This window comes from Miniopterus schreibersii, assembly GCF_964146895.1.
Source record: "Miniopterus schreibersii genome assembly, chromosome: 13".
Taxonomy (NCBI): domain Eukaryota; kingdom Metazoa; phylum Chordata; class Mammalia; order Chiroptera; family Miniopteridae; genus Miniopterus; species Miniopterus schreibersii.
Window position 1 is genome coordinate 49308991 of NC_138113.1, and position 17660 is coordinate 49326650.

The following is a 17660-nucleotide window of genomic DNA, read 5'->3' on the forward strand; positions in this document are numbered from 1 at the left end:
ATTAAATACATTCAAAATGCTGTGTAACCATAACCACTATCTATATCCCAAACTTTTCCATCAACCAAATAAAAACTCTGTATCCATCAAACAATAACTGCCCCCTTCCCACCTCCGCCCAGCCCCTGGTAGTCTCTATTCCACTTTCTGTCTCCATGAACTTGCCTGTTCTACATACCTCATGTAAATGGAATCATACAATATTTTTCCTTCACTAAGCATAATGTGTTTTCAAGGTCCCACGTTGTAGCATATATGAGAATTTTGTTCATTTTGATGGCTGAATAATTTTCATTTTATGGATAAATACTTGGTTTGTCCATTCATCTATTGATGAAGGGTCCTTATTCTTTATTTCATGCCCTGATCTCTCATGGGACTCCTAGGAGGGTCCCTGCAACACCTGGGGACTGCTGGTGTATGGAGGCCCTAGAATGTTTGGATTTGGGATAGGCCAGGATTTTCTTACCCACACATTGCCCCAGGCACTGCCAGAGGGCTCTGGTCCTCAAGGTCTCCAAACTCAAGGCAGAGGCTGAAGCCCTGGGGGGAAAAGCCACCTGGAAAGCACCCAGGAGGGTGGTCTGTGGTCTGTCTTGGGGGAAAGCAAGGGAGAACCTGTCCTCTAACCTCACAGGACACATGACCCTGCTGTGCTGTGGGGACCCGCTGGGATGATTGACAGCTCAGTGTTGGTGACATCTGTCAGGGATGCCTTCCCTGGCTTTGATGACAGCACTGGACAGCAGCCAAGCTTGAGGGGAGCAGTTGCCTGAGAGGCCCTGGCCCCCTGTTGGCAGCCCACAGGTGCGCCCTGTCCTCCTCCAGGGAGCTGGACAGGCTGTTCCGGACCAGTGCCCCCTCCCTGCCCTTACTGTCAGCACTTCCCACAGAAGCCCCTTTCTAGCAGGCAGACCTGCCTGGGACAGTGGGGTGAGGTATGCGCCCCCTGGGCTCACCCCAGGGGAAGGGATCTGGGACGGGCAAGTGGGGAAATGCCCAGAGTCCTGTGACGAGGGGGAAACATGGGCCCCTCTGGGAACCTGGAGACCTGGGCCAGGTTGGCCTGACCTTCAACTCTGTATGTGACCCCTCTTGACAGAGGTTCTGTGACCTCCAAGACCCCTCACAGCGATTTCCAACCTGGGCCCCACACTGCCTTGTGCTGCCTGCTTGCTGGGCTCAGGGCTCAGATTACAACTCCCCACAGGAGCTCTACCCCCACGTGGAGCCTGAACCCTGTTCTTGCTAGAACGGTTTACTCTCCTCCTGACGGATCATCTTTTGAGCCAGATAATTATTTGAAGGTGCAAAAACCTTCTGGCGTTGTTAAACAAAACAAAAACAAGAGCATCTTTGGAGAAATTACAAATGAATGAGTGTTCATCCTTCTAATCTGGGGACAGGTCGCCTCCCCAGACCCTAGATGTGCCTTTCAATTAAACTTGGTGCAAACTCCATGCACCCTGGGCCTCCCAGGGCACCCCTTTTCTCCTCATGGCAGTGTTACCTGCCTTTCCATCTGCCTTCCTGCCTCGGTCGAACACTCCTGGAGGGTGGTGTGCATGGCGGGCTGTTGCCCAGTGCAGGGCCAGCCCTCGGGACCTGAGGCGACCACGCATGGCGCTGCTGGCCTGGGCCAGGAGGGCGCCTCGGCATTCTCTGACCTGGTGAGGGGTTGCAGGGTGAGGGTCCTGCCCATCCCACTCCAGCCCGAAGGTGGTCCTGGAGCCCAGTAGAGATTCAGGCGAGGGAGAAAAGTGTTAACTAAATAGATGAGTGTTTGTAGTTTGTGAAGTGAATAAAAACAAGAGCTGGACAAAACACACAGAGGGAAACCCGTGAGTCCTGAGCTTCTCCAGCCCAGCGTTGTGCACAGGGTGGAAGCGGAATTGCCTCGCCCACAGCACAGGCGGAGGCGGTCATGCCTGCCGGGCCTGCCTGCGCCCACCTGAGCCCTGCCCAGTCACAGAGCTCTCTCCCTCTGCCACCCGCCGGGCCTGTTCCCAGGACCTCCCTTCCCTGCTCACCAGCCCACCGCTGCTCTCGCCAGGCCCCTCTGCGCCTCTGTCGGGGCCCATTTTGCCTCTCCTGGGTCCTGCTTCCCCTCCCCGGCGTGGTGTCCTCAGTGTATGGATTCAGGCGGCAGCAGCGTTTCCCAGGCATCCCCTGGCATGCAGGTGGTCATAGGTGCCAGGGGCTTGGATGCTGGTTCTCAGCCCTGGCACTCACTGGCTGTGTCACGCAGGGTAAATCACTCCCCTACCTGAGCCTCAGTTTCTCCATCTGCAAAATATGTGGTTGGAGGACACGATGACTGAAGCCTCTGCCTGCTACATAATCCTCTCTCTCCAGAAAATATCACTCAGCACCAGGCTGAGTGAAAACTCTGCTGAATTTCTATCTTAATTCACCATTTTAAGGCTGCCCTGCCCCACTAGGCATCACCCACGGTGGGAAGTAAGAGGTGTTTCATGCCATCTGCTTTTCTCACTCAGGACTGGCCTGGGCTGGCCTGTCCTCTCCCCAGGCCCTCTGGGCCCCTCCCAGGGCTGTGGCCTTCCTCTGGCCAAGGCCCTTACTCAGGGATTCATTTCCTCTCTGGGCCTGAGCACTTTCCCAAGGAGCCAGCGCCTGTCCCTGCTGCCTGGACGCTTCCTCCGAGGCAGGGCCTGGATGGGCTTGGCAAGCACCCACTTGCAGTTGATGAGACTTAATTACCGCAGGGATCTGCTTTCCTCCCAGCCCTGGTGAGAGGCGCCTCCTTGGGAGCTCAAGGACACAGGGTACTCCATTGTCCTCCGGAGAAACCCAGCTGCCCGCTGCAACTGCTCTTCGGGTCTGTCAGCTGCTGCCCTCTTGCTCCTCCTTGCTCTCAGGGGTCTTTCGGCTTCCCTCCCTGAGGGGCTTGTCCAAGTGCCCACCCTCTGTGATGGAAGTCCTTCCCAGGGCTGCCACTTGCAGCCATTCTCCTTCAGGATGGCCACGATGCTAAGTCCACGGTCATCCTAGGCCTCATGGACTTGACCTGTCAGCACATTTGGCACAGCCCGTCCCCCTCCCTGAACTAGAGCTCAGTCTCCCTGGGTCGCCTCCTGCCACAGGGTGCCCCTCCTTTGCTTGTTGGCATGCCCTGGGGCAGGGTCCTCGGGTCTCTGTTCTCTCTCTTCCCTCCCTCAGGGTATCGTGCCCTTTGTAGGCTGTTGATTTCCAAATGCATATCTGCATCTGAGAGATGGCTAGGTCCCACTCAGAGTAAAGCCATGTCCTTGTAATGACCTGGCAAGGCCTGCACCCCCTGCCCTGTTACCTCCTGGAGCTCACTGCCCCCTACTGTCCTCTGTGTGGTTCACTGACACACCACACCCAGCCTGCCTCTAGGCCTTGCATTGGCTGTTCCCTCCACCTGGAATGCTCTCCCCGTAAATATCCCCATGGTTGTGCCCTCTCCTTCTTCAGTTCTTTATCAAATGCCACCTTTTCAGGGAGGTCTTCCCTGATGACTCGACCTTAAATGACAACCCCCAAGCCACCCCACTTCCCTCAGCATTCTCTCTCTCTTCCTTGCTTTACTTTTCTCTAATATTCTCATCACTAACTGACATGCTATGTCTTTCAAATACATCTATTTGTTCATTGATTATCTCCTTCCTCTGGGAGGTAAGCTCCATGGGAGCAGGGATTTTTGTTTGTTTTGTTCACTGTCTCCCCCGTGTCTAGAACAGTGCCTGGGCACAGTAGTTGATCAACAAATATTTGTTGAACAGATGAGTGGGCCCTTCCGTCGCTGTTCCTGTACGTACATTGCCATGTTCTGGCGTTTTTTACTTTTTTGTAGAGTAGATCCTGGAAGTCAGGTTGTTTGTCAAATGTTCATACAAAGTATTTTTAACTTTAATAAACAACTCTAGATTATTTCTCAAGATTATTTTTCCAAGAGGTTGTAGCAATTATGCCCGTTTCCCCACTTGTGCTGGATGTCACCGCACTTGAATTCTGGCCAGTGTGCTGCCGGAGGGGGAAGGCATCTCATTGTTTCAATTTTCATTTCCCTGACTAATTAGAGAAGAACATGTTTCTCGTTTATGGACCACTTGAATTTCTGTTTCTGTGAATGTGTTTGTTTTGGTCTTTTGGGGGTGGGATGGCTAACCTTCCCTTACGAGTTTGTAGAGGGCATCTTCATTTCTTAAACCCAAATCCCAGATAATTCTGAGATTTTTGGTGGTTCTGAAGCTGTCACCCTAGCGTGAGCACACTCTGGCTTGCACGGCCTGACACGCCCTGGGTCCCCAGGTGTTTTGGAATTAAAGATGTTTTAATGATATTTTCCCCTGTTGGTTCTTTGTATTTTCTACAATAAACTGGTGTTACTTAAAAAAGAAAAGATATTTAAAAACAATCATAAAATCTTGGTGCTGTCACACCAAGTGGAAAAAGCATTCACAATTAGGATGTGCTTTTTGATGACAGCTACACGAAAAGGCTCTCTGTAAATAGAAACTCAGCAGTCAATCAACCAAAGAGAAAAGGGGGGATTGCGGGTAGTTTTTTCTTACCATGGGAGGCAGGCGAGGAAGGTGACAGCGAAGCCCTAAGGAAAAAGATGAGCTGCTGGAATCACGGCGCTCAGCTTGCACCGGCCTCGCGCCTTGGCGGGCATCACTGATCCATCACTGATCCATCACTGATCCATCACTGATCCATCACCGATCCATCACTGATCCATCACCGATCCATCACTGATCCATCACCGATCCATCACTGATCCATCACTGATCCATCACTCCAGTGGTCCCTCCTAAGCCCAAGCTCAGCCTTTCTCAAGCCAGTTGCCCAGGGAGCTAACAGATCGGAGCTGGCAGGCAAGAGCCCGTCTCCCTGGGCAGGAGGCCGTGCAGGCAGCCCCAGCCCTGCAGGGCCCTCCTGTTGGGCAGTGACATGCTGGAGCTGCAGTCCCGGTGGCTGCTCCTACCCAGCAGTGTGCTCGGGCTGGGGCATGTGAGTCTCTTCAACCTGCACTGGCTCCCATCACTTTCTGGAATCTCTTTTCTTCCTCAACCTGGGGGATTGTTGGAACCAGGAACACTGTCCTCAGCCCAGATGTGACTTGGTCCAGACCCTGGCATATCCCATCAGGCACTACACCTTGCCCGCTTCTGGCCTGACTCTCCAGCCTCTGATTTTTGTTCTCATGATTCCTGGCATGACACCCCACCATCCCCTCATGGTCCCAGCTGTGACTTCATGCCAGTGGCACATCCTGACTGTCTAACAGGCCCCTGACCCTCCCCTTCCTACCTGCCCTGTATCTGGCTTACCTCAGAGCTGACAGATTCACCAGCAAGCATCACCATAAGACACTCGGGAATTCCACGCCCACCCTCCTTCTCTAGACCAGCTTGGGGAGGTGGATTGATTAGAAAGGATAGGAAGAAATATTTTTATAGCTTTTTCTGTTTTTGGAAAAACAGTAGATGATCTAGAAAAATGACATAGAAATGTATGAAAAGATTGTCAGTAACTCAACCACCTGGAGATAACCAGTTATTGTGCTGGTGAACATCCCTCCAGTCACCTCTCTGCCGCCACACCCACGAGATATGTGTAAATGGGACCATGCTGTTATTCAACCTGTGTTTTTCACCAATACATGCCCTTAACAGGAAGAAGGGGACTTCCCTTCCCCTCTACCCTCTCTCCGGATCAAGGTGGATGTGTGGTGCTCACGCAGGTGCTCTAGCAAGAGATGGAGGAGCAACCACATGGATGGGGTCTGGGCCCTGATGGCTTCATGGAGCAGAGTCAACTAACAACTCACTGTTCGATATGAGAAGAAAATAAACATCTGTATTAAGTAAGCCAGAACTTTCCAGCCAATGTGGGGCCTTCCTGGTGTCTGTAAACGGGGTACAGGTGTGTGAAGCTACTGATCGCCTCCAACCCTGGGCCAGTGGCCTTTGCACACAGCAGCCTTATGCTTTCACCCCACTGAGCTATATAACTGTTATCACCTTCTCTGTGTGCTATAATGAGAACAAAATTTGGGAAGCTTTGGGATCGCTGTCCAAACTGCCAAATTTTATCCTAACAAATGTACCCTGCAAAATGAGATGTTGCTTAGTACATTTAACATGTGCTACTCTCCTTAATAAGATCCCTGGGTAGTTATGCCCCAAAGGAGTTTGTCAGAAGTCAGCAAGGCGAGGTTAGTGGGTGTTGCAGGTGGTCAGGATTTTCCCACATCAAAGAGGCCCCACCTTGCTGGTCGTCACTCACCCTGCCTGCAAACCAGAGAGATGAGCCCTTTACTCCAGCCTCAGAGAACCAAAACTACTTTGGGTCCGCCTTTACCTCCCCTCTTCTCCTCTTGAGCTGTACCCATACCCCAACTTCCCTTCCCTCTTGGGATCTGCCCATCTCAGGAACAGAGGTGGCAACAGAGCTGAGGTGGACGCACCCCATCTTCTCATATGCTGTTTAATAATGTCATTTCTCCCTGGCGATGGTCATGGGTACACATCCAGACAGAACCAACCCTCACTCGGACAGAAGTTTATTAAGAGGGATAGGACTAGGGCTTTCCTGATTTCACCCACTCAGAACAGCAGGATCTCAGTTTTAATAGCTTGGTAAGTTTAGGTTCACCTGTCCCAGGTATTTAGCTAAGGGGTCTTCCCCTTCGTTTAAACTCAGAACTCAACAAAAGAATTTGTTTTAGTATGAGGAGCTCACATTGGGACTTGACAACGACACGCAAACATAGACTCAAATCTGTGTGGCCATAAATACTCTGCAGTGACATTCTGATGTCACTGCTCAGCGGTTCCTCACCAGTAACTGGCGGGGGGTGGGGTGGGGTGGCGCGGAGCAGTGGGGCCAGGAGACAGTGCCAGCTGGGACCTGGTGGTCCCCCTCCTGCCAAGCCCGCTGCTCCCCACACCCTCCAAGCTGTGCCGTCCCTGCACTGCTGGTCTTGGAGTTGGCTGTTGGCTTGTTTCAGGCTCTTATTTTCAAATTAGTGTCAGTATCTGCCAAGGTGATTGCACAAACTTTGCTTTGAGCATTAAAATAAGTTTTTTCTTCTTTTTGGGGGGAGATTTTTTTTTATTGTGGTAAAATATACGTAACATAAAAAAGTACCATTTAACCATTTTTAAGTGTACAATTCGGTGGCACCAAGGACATGCACAGTGCTGTACAAACATCACCACTATCCATCTCCAGAATTTTATCACCCCAAAATGAAACTCAGACCCATTAAATGATAGCTCTCACTTCCCTTTCCTCAGCCCTGTTACCTCTGTCCTACCTTCTGTCTCGGTTTCTACTTTCTAGGTACCTCATATAAGTGGAATCATACAACATTTGTCCTTTTATGTCTGGCTTATTTCACTCAGCATAATGTCTTCAATGTTCATGCATGTTGTAGCCCATGCCAGAGTTTCATTCCATCTTATGACTGAGGATTAAGTTTTTAATCAATGCCTTTTCACCAGGGCTGATTTTTCCAATACATTCTACAAAATTCCCACAGACACTTAAGAAAAGTGGAATTGGCTTCTCTCTTTCCTGCATCTTTATTCATTTTATCTTCCACATGGCGTCTAACTTCTGGTAGTGTCCTCTTGGACTAGAAGAGGTGCTCCCAGGTTGGAGGTCTATGCTGGGAACAGATGCCCTGTGGGGTGGCACCAACTGGTACACACACAAAGACTTCTCTTTGGTGATGGCACAGGAACACTCACTCTTACACTCCACCCCCGTGTTCTGTAAGCCTGGTTGACATCATGCTTTTTTCCCCCTTTAACGTGGCTTTATGTTTATTTTTATTTTTCAGTTACAGTTGGCACTTAATATTGTATTTGTTACAGGTGTACAGTCTAATGGTTAGATGTTTGTATAACTTACTAAGTGATCCCTTAATAAACCTGGTACCCACCTGACACCATACACAGTTATTACAATATTATTGACTATATCTCCTATGCTGTACTTTACATCCCCATGACTATTTTGTAACTACCAATTTGTATTTCTTAATCCCTTCACCTTTTCACTCAGCCCCCCCCCAAGCCCTTCCCCTTTGGCAACCATCAGTTTGTTCTGTGTCTGTTTTGTTTATTTATTTTGTTCTTTAGACTTCACATATAAGAGAAATCATATAGTATTTTGACTTTCTCTGTCTGATTTATTTCACTTAGCATAACACCCTCTAGGTCCATTCATTGTTGTCGCAAATCGTAGGATTTCATTCTTTTTATGACCAAGTAATATTCCACTGTATACATGTACCACATCTTCTTTATTAATTCATCTATCAATGGACGCTTTGGTTGCTTCCACACCTTGGCTATTATAAATAATGCTGCAATAAACATAGAGATGCCTGTATCTTTTTGAATTAGTGTTTTAGATTTTTTTCAGATAAATACCCAAAAGTGGGACTGCTGGGTCATATGGCAGTTCTATTTTTAATTGTTTGAGGAACTGCATACTGTTTTCTATAATGACTGTGCCAATTTGCAATCTCACCCACAGTGCTCGAGGGTTCCCTTTCCTCCACATTCTTGCCAACACTTGTTGCTGACTTACTAATGATAATCATTCTGACTGGTATGAGGTGATATCTCATTGTGATTTTAATTTGCATTTCTCCAATGATTTGTGACATTGAGTTTTTTTTAATGTCTATTGGCCATCTGTATATCCTCATTGGAGAAATGTGTATTCAGGTCCTCTGCCCATTTTTAAATTGGATTTTTTGTCTTTTTGGTGTTAAGTTATATGAGTTCTTTATATATTTTGGATATATCAGATGTACCATTGGTGAATATCTTTTCTCATTTGGTAGGTTGTCTTTTTGTTTTGTTGGTGGTTTCCTTTGCTGTGCAAGAACTTTTTAGTTCGATATGGTCCCATTTGTTTATTTTTTCTTTTTTCCCCTTGCCCAAAGAGACATATCGAAAAAAATATTACTAAGAGCTGTGTCAGACAGTTTACTGCCTATGTTTTCTTCTAAGAGTTTTATGGTTTCAGGTCTTACATTTAAGTCTTTAATCCATTTTGAGTTTATTCACGTATATGAATTTCTTGTATATTTGAATATTCTTGTATATTTTGCACACATCTGTCCAGTTTTCTTCCATACCATTTACTGAAGAGACTGTATTTATCCCCAATGTATTTTCTTGCTTCCTTTGTCACAGATTAATTGACCATATAAGCGTGGGTTTATTTCTTTCTGGGTTCTCTGTTCTGTTACATTGATTGGTGTGTCTGTCTTTATGCCAGTACTATGCTGTTTTGATTACTACGGTTTGTAGTATAGTTTGATATCAGGTAGCATAATATCTTGCACTTTGTTCTTCTTTTTCAAGACTTCTGTGGCTATTCAGGTTCTTCTGTGGTTCCATATAAATTTCAGAATTATTTGTTCTAGTTCTGTGAAAAATGCCATTGGTATTTTGATAGGGATTGCACTGAATCTATAGATTGCTTTGGGTAGTGTGCATATCTTAACAATGTTAATTCTTCCTATCCATGAGCATGGTATATGCCTCCATTTATTTGTATCCTCTTCAATTTCTCTTTTAAATGTCTTATAATTTTCTGAGTACAAGTCTTTTCCCTCCTTAGTTAAGTTTATTCCTAGATATTTTCTTATGCAATTGTAAATGTGATTGTTTTCTTCCTTTTAAAATATATTTTTATTAATTTTAGAGAGAGAGGAAAGGAGAGGGAGAGAGAGAGAAACATTGATGTGAGAGAGAATCTATGTGAGAGAGAAACATCAATGTGAGAGCAAAACATCAATCGGCTGCCTCCTGCATGCCCCCTACTGGGGATCGAGTTTATAACCCAGGCTTGTGCCCCAACCAGGAATCGAACCAATGACCTTCTGGTGCATGGGAGGACGCTCAACCAAGTGAGCCACACTGGCCATGGTGTGACTGTTTTCTTAATTTCTCTTTCTGATAGTTTGTTATTGGTGTATGAAAATGCAACAGATTTCTGAATATTAATTTTATATCCTATTACTTTACTGAATTTATCTATCAGTTCCAATATTTTTTGTGTGTAATATTTAGGGTTCTCTCTATTTAGCATCATGTCATCTGCAAATAATGACAGTTTTACTTCTTCCTTTCCAATTTGGATGGCTTTTATTCCTTTTTCTTGTCTGATTGCTGTGGCTTGGACTTCCTAAGCATCCATAGATTTAAACACCAAAGACACTCTTATATCTACAAGATGTTCTGAATCTGATGGCCTCCAGGAACTGAGATGGGTGTGTCAGTGTTTGGAATGCATCACAGAACCACCCGAATCATTGCCACTGCCATTTCTGTCTCCCTCTGTCTTTTTGGTTTGTGGTTTTCACTGATCCATAGCTTTTTATCTGAAACTCTTGGGGTCAGGCCATTTTCAAGGCTTTTTTTTAAAAAAAGGGATTTAGAAACGTAATATAGTACTATGGTGTTTATTATGGAACTCCCCACCAGTAAGGTGGGGGGGCAGTATCCTGTAATTAAACACATTAATATTAATATTCATTCATGCAATATGAATAGTCCCAGTAAATGGGATAAACACAAATTAAGATTGTCAGTTCAGGTCTCCAAATGAGTTCCATTCAGGTCAGGTTTAGCCCCCAAATGACACACGAGCTCAGAGCTTTTGGATTTGCAGAGCAGTGATTGTGAAGTGCAGGTTGAATAGGCTACCATGACTTCACTGTGTGAGGCTCAAGCCCTGAGTGACCAGAGCTGTGTCCACAGAGGGCACTGTGCTCAGTGTGGGTGACCCCTAGAAGGCCCTGACTGGTCTCTTGAATGTGAGGTTTCCTTGGGTCTCTCTTCCTGGCCCTGAAACCCTCCTCCCCTTACTGACTGATTGTGCAGGTCACAGCCCCTGGAGGAGAGCCTGGCCTCCCTCCTTCTGAGAGAACCCTGCCTGCAGCCCAGGTTGCTCACAGTCTCCTCAGACTCCAACATGCTAGAGCTGGAGCTGCACCTGGAGCCCTTGGGGGCCTGAGATGGAACCCCACCAGCCCCTTTATACAGATGAGGGTGAGTCCTATAGACTCTCATAGTCAGGGAGTGAGACTGGGTGACTTTAGGCAGGGGCCGAGGTGCTGGGGGCATGTTTAAGAGCCTCCCACCCCCAGGGGGTATGGGGAGTGCCCCACCCGACCCAATAAAGTATTAGAGGTTTCCAGCCCACCCTTTCTTCCTGGGGCCCAGGGGGAGGGCTGGATCACAAAGTCAAGTCCTCCTCCTTCCTCCCCCCATTTCTCTGAATTTGGCTCTGGGTGGGGGGCGGCCCCACCCGCAGCGCCCCTCCCCAGCGCCCCTGCGGGCGCCGGGCCCTGTGTGGGCTGCTCTGACTCTGCTGGAGCCGAGCTCAGGCAAACCACGCCGCACTGGACGCCATTCAAGCTTTTACAGGCCCTCAAATTGGGGCTGGAGCCGGAGAGGAAACACTAAAATCCTGTGTACACAACTTCTGTCTGTGCGCGGGCGCCTGCCAGAGAGCCGGGAGCGGCGAGGGACACGTTTGTACTGTTAAGGGCTCCGCTCCTCTCGCCTGGCTCTGTTTTAAACAGGCAGCACTGAGGTGTCGCCTAAAACCAAGTCGCCAGGGTGTGGGCAGGGGCAGGAGGGTGGGGAACGGACCTCCACTCCCCCCTGCGAGCCAGGGTCCCTGGCACACAAGGCTGGGTCCGGGCCGGTGCTCCCTAAAGCACACACTCTGCAGGCCGACACCCTCCCCTCCCCGCAGAAAGATGCAGCCTCGGAGCCCAGGAACCCCGGGGGGCGTAGGGGTCAGTAGAGCCAGGCCTTTGCAGTCCAAGGCCTGGTGGGACCCCACTCACCCTTTGCAGCTCTGTGACCATGGGCATCTGTAGAATGGGTGTAACAGTGGTAAGCCGCCTCCGAGGTTTTCTGTGAACGTTCGAGATGATGGAAGTAGGGAAACGGCTGGGAGTCCGGCCCATCATCAGTGCTCACTAAACGGTAGCTGTTCTTATTTACGTGAAGTAGCAGGACTAGCACCGTTATGCGCCAGGCACATGCTAAGTGCCACATACCGTTTAATTGATCTAATCCTCACAGGAACCCCATGAGGCAATACTTCAACCACATTTTATGGGTGAGAAACTAAAACAGCAGGAGTTGACTGACATACTCAGGGTCATAACAGCTAGTGGTTGGCAGAGGCAGGATTTGAACCCAGGCGGTCTGTGTCAGAGTCTTAGGTGTTTTCGCTGACATTCTGAACTCCTGGTCAGATGTATGTGTCCATGGCATCCTCAGCCTGTCCCAGAGCTCTCCGCAGGTGGGGTCAAGGTGGGCATCAGCCCCATGTTCCAGCCCAGGAAGCAGCCAGCACAGTGAGATGTTGCCTTGGCGCCCCAACTCATGGGTGCTTGTGGGGCCCTGCCAAGCCCTGCCTCTACCTCCCCTTTAATGGTCCTGTCAACAGGGCCTGCCAGAGCCCTGCTCAGTCTCAGGGGAGGACAGACACCTCACAGGGGTCTGAGCTCCCTCTGGCTGGGCTGCCTCAAACCAACAGCCTGCAAAGGGCATCTGTTCTCCAGGCCTGCCGGTGCTCTACAGGCCACCAACCTCGGCTTGAGCCTTGCCAGCCTGCACCTGTATGGTGGAGCCTCCAAACCTCTGCTGGGCAGCCAGGACCCCCATACTGCTTCCCTCAAACAGCCTGAACCCCCAGGGCCCATACCTGAGAGACTTGACGGTGTTGTAGGAATCACTTGGCTTTTGGAAACGGGGTCTGGTTTGAGTCCTTGCACTGCAGTTTTATGAGGTCTTGGACAAGTCACTTCACCACTCCTAAGCTTGTTTCCCCATGGGGGTGATACTGACTCTTATTTTCTCAAGATTAAGTGGCATGAGAGGCCCTGGAACACTGTTGGAACTGAAGTGTTGGTTTGTTCAGTGGGAGCCACACGCTTGGGGTGACCTGGACCCTCGAGATCATCTGGGAGCTGGGCCTGAAGGGATGTCCCAGCAACTTGGCCCCAGCCGTGAGAAGGGAGGAACTGATGATGCGAAGGCCAATGTCTCCTGGTGTGGAGGACTGAGTCCCTGCAGGACTGGTCTGAGTCCCTGCAGGACTCAGAGCCGAGACCTCATTCCCCTCACAGAGACGGGGAGGGTGTTTTCTGCCCTGACCAGTTCTCAGCTTTGACCCCTGAGGGAAAGGGTCCATGTACAGGTAGAAGCTGCTTTGAGTCTGAGGTGCCACAGATGCCATGTGAGACACCCCAGATGCCTGGCAGAGTTGCAGTGGTGCCCTGTGGGGGAAGACTGGTTTGTAACCACATGGGAGCCACCTCAGGGGCTTCCAAACAAGGCACAGTGCCAGGGGGGTTGAAGATCTGTGAGTGGGAGCCTCAGGGGACAGAGAACCTGGAGACATGTCACATATGCCTACAGGCTGGCAAGACCTGAGGGCCTGGGCATCTGGACGGCTCCACTGAAAGGGGATTGATAGCACCTTCTGCTCCACGCAGCCCTGTGCCTTCAGTCAGAAGCAGAACAGTCTGCACGGTGTGGCAGTGCCCTCTGCTGGCCACACTGTGACTCTAACACCACCACTGGGAGCGCTCCTCCACAGCCCCGACTGGCAGGGACCTGGTAGATGGGAAGCTCATTCCTCTTTTACAAATGAGAAAGCTGAGGGCCAGAGGAATGAAGTAAGTTGCTCAGGGTCCCGCAGCTATTGAATGGCTGGGCCAGACCCCTCCTGCAGGGCTCTTCCCCCTACTCCAGAGAGAATCATTTCATGCGGATATAACAGAACTCAGGCATACTGGAAACAGCATGCTTCATTAAAATCAAATTATATCTGATTCCACCCCTGCCAGGGCTGTGGAAATTTTACTTTTTCTCGCTTTTGGAGGTGGGAGTGGGATTCTTCTTCCCTGGGTCTGTGCAAGAGCCCAGGAGTCTAAGGTGAGGCCAGGGTTAGGGTGGGGGGTAAAGGGGGCTCCTCAGCGTGTCAGGGCTGTTTTGAGAGCTCCATGTCCAAACCTCAGGGATTCTCTGCTGAAGCCTTGCCAAGATTGGCAGCCTGAACCCGATGCCCACACAGCCCAGCCCTGCCACCTGAGGTCCTGCCCCACCCTTGTGGGCACTGCTACTTCTGGTCACTAAGTTATCCCCAAACGACCTGTTTCCTCTGTCCCCACCCACCAGCCTAATCCTTTTAAATTGCTCAAGATCCTGAAAATTGAAAGCAGAAAAGTAGGTTGAATCTGGGAAGGAAAATCAAGACCAATCAGTAAATGGGAGTCACACAGCCTTTGGAAATGGGGTCTGGGTTTGAGTCTCGAACTGCAGTTCCATGAGGTCTTAGGCAAGTCACTTCACCTCTTCTAAGCCTGTTTCCCCATGAGGGTGATACTATCTCGTTTTGTCAAGATTAAGTGACCTGGAAGGCCCTGGAACACGGTTGGAGCTGAAGTGTTGGTTTATTCAGTGGGAGTCACACACTTGGGGTGATCTGGACCCTCAAGATCAGCCAAGGGCATGCACCTCGATGGCAGGCTTGATCCCTGGACCCAGTTGGGGCACGTGCAGGAGGCAACCAATCAATGTGTCTCCCTCACATCGATGTTTCTCTCTCTCTCTCTCTTTCTCTCCCTTCCACTCTTTCTGAAAAGCAATGGAAAAAATATCCTCCCCCTCTAAACTTTGCTAGGCAGCAACAGGTGCGAGGGGAGGGGAGGAGGGGAATGCTATGTCCTTGGAGTGACCTTCATGATGCAGCTAAAGCCAGAAAGACACGGTTTAGACAGTGAGTAGGTCGGTTGAATGCAATGGAAGGACGCTGGGGTAGGGGATGGCCGTGGGGAAGGGGCATGCTAACTCCCCAACCAAACCAATCAAAGTTGAAAAAGAAATGACAGAAAGTTGGATAAGGGGTTAAATGTCTCGAGAGTGTAGCTTGCCAAGCCAATCTTATCCGAAAAGAATAAACGTGGGGTCCCCTGTTGTCATCCCAAGTATAAGAAGGATGAACTGGAGGGTCCCACAGTGGCCCTATGGGGTCTGCAGCTCCCAGAGCCGCAATCCTGCCTTGAGGCCCTGACCAGAAAACCTCCACATGGTGGCCGTAACCTGCCAGCCTAGTGCCACCAGTTCCCTGAGGGTGGCGCCCTCAGCCTGCTGGACATGGTACACCAGCTTCTTCAACCTGGGAAAGTTTAGGTTTAAACAAGAAAATGACAAAACAAATTAAGCCCTTAGGACCACACTTTTATGTTAAAAGTGTAGGAGTAACCTGTGTATATTTGTATCTCTAAAATATTGTAATAGTCGGGAGAATCTAACGTATTAAAGACGGACAGATTAGCCTGATGCTTCCAGTTGAAATATGTAATAGAAGTTAAAATCGTGATTTTAAGTTAGAAGAAAAAAAGTTACTTCATTTTTGTGAATATTAATGGGATTTTAAAGAAAACTGATGCTTTAATGTATTTTGTTTCTTAGGCTAATAAGAATTTATTACTTGGAGATATTGTTATATCTTATTATATCTTGTTAGAGTCATATGTTTCCTTTGTTAGGCAACTGAAGTGCTTACAAAGGAAATGTAATATATTAAATTTATAAATGCAGTTCAAAGTGTTTAGGGGAATTTAATTAATTAAGTTTGCAAGTGATTCTTAAAGGAAGTTTGGGGTCTTTAAATTGAGTTAATAGGACATTAATCAAAGAAAACTGAAGGTCACTTCTAATTTGCCATATTTGTAAACAGAATAACAAGGTTTGTAAACTGAACATAACAGCTTAAGGATAACTATGTTATTTCTATTTTAATGAATGGAACATTAATTTAAAACCTAAGTAAGTGTAAGTAGTCCTTTCTGGACTGCCCTCAGACAAAAAAATAATTCACAGTGACAGATATTGATACTAATAGCTAACATTTATGGAGTGCTTTACACTGATTACCTCATTTAATCTATTGTAGATGAGAGACACTGGAGGTCAGGAATGTGCCCAAGTCCACACCTCTAGGAAGTAGTACAAGTTGGACTTGAGTTGGCTCATAACTCCAGAGGCTACACTATTAACCAGTGTTGGATGATCTTTGGGGGTTTCTAGGATCTGCACTTAGGTCCCCGGAGACTGGACCACAACTTCCCTAACTTATACCAGTGAATGCTACCTTGTCAGCACACCCACCTGCCCAGTAACTTTGGTTCTCAGCGGAAATGAAGGCTCTTGAGTGCCTGGATTTGAACCCCAAAATACCATTTGTAGAACTGCCACATACTTGTGTCCTAAAAACCCAGAAATTCTGATATCTGCCAAGGCCTGAGGCCAGTCAGTGACAGGTGTTAATTATTTTCCCACCTGTCTTTCTCCTGATCATTTACATAAGAAATGCTAACGGTGTATAACATAACAATATAGTTTTTAGGTAACAGAAAATTTGGGTGGAATTGGTGACTGAACTAGAGGAGGAATTAACATTACCCAGAGACAGGGGCAGTGACTAGTGGGATTTGTGTCTAATATTTTGTGGCGAGGGCAAGTGTGTCCTCATTTGTGTGAGCAATGGTTGCTTCCTGCGAGGCAGAAACATGGGTGTCGTGATTTTGTGACTTGCAAGTTTAAGGATGGGTGGGATGGAAGCTGAGGAGTGAAAGGGGTGGGCTGTGCCGGGTCATGCCTGTGTCTCACGCTTGCCCATCTGCGCCATCCTCTAGACTGTGGGGTTGTAAGTCTGAAAATTATATTCCCAAACTGTCCTGCCTTTCTACCTGCGAGGCTCTGCTGGAACGGGGGTGTGGGAAAAGCTTTTGGGGGATGGGAGCAGTATTGGCGGCAGTGATAACAGCAACGGCTGGTGAGTGTGGGCTCTCGGTAGCCCCGTTTCCTTTTTGCTTCCTGCAGGTACGAAACTGTAGGTATCCTGACCTAGTTTTGTTCCTACAGCAGTTCCAGCTCCTTTATCACTAATGCTCTGTGCTGAATTCCCTCTGTTTAAAATGTTTCTAGGGGTTCCCATCTTGTTAACTGGACACTGGCTGACACTGATCTCATCCTCTCGTTTCTTTTTGTGCTCCACTCTTTGATTTTAAATAGACCCATCTTGTACATCTCTACTAGGTCTGCCACCTCTAACTGCTGCGTAGTGCATCGCACGGTGGGTGTGCATCCACCACACTGCGCCTGCCCTGCCCCCAGGGTTCACACCCAGAGCGCCACGCAACGTGCTGTGTTAAATATCCTTATGCATGGGCCTCTTCTAAACCTGTGTGAGAATTTCTCTGCAGTAAAAACATATGCTCAGGAGTGACATTGTTTTGCCATAGATCACAGGCATGTCCAGACCACATTTGACTAAGTACTGTAATAGTGTGCTCCTAAATAGCTGCACCTCCCCCAAAGATCATTCTACATATGCCCTTTTGTAACGATTTCTCCCACTTTACATAAGACAAAAGTTTAAACAGTTTCAACTGTGGTACATTTTTAAAAAATTAAGGTATGAACCATAATCAACGCCTACTGAAACAACTCAAACAATGTTTAGGATAACAGCTTCTGGAATGACACTGCAAATCCCAGCTCTACCCTGCATTAGCTGTGTGACCTTGGGACAATTGCTTAACCTGC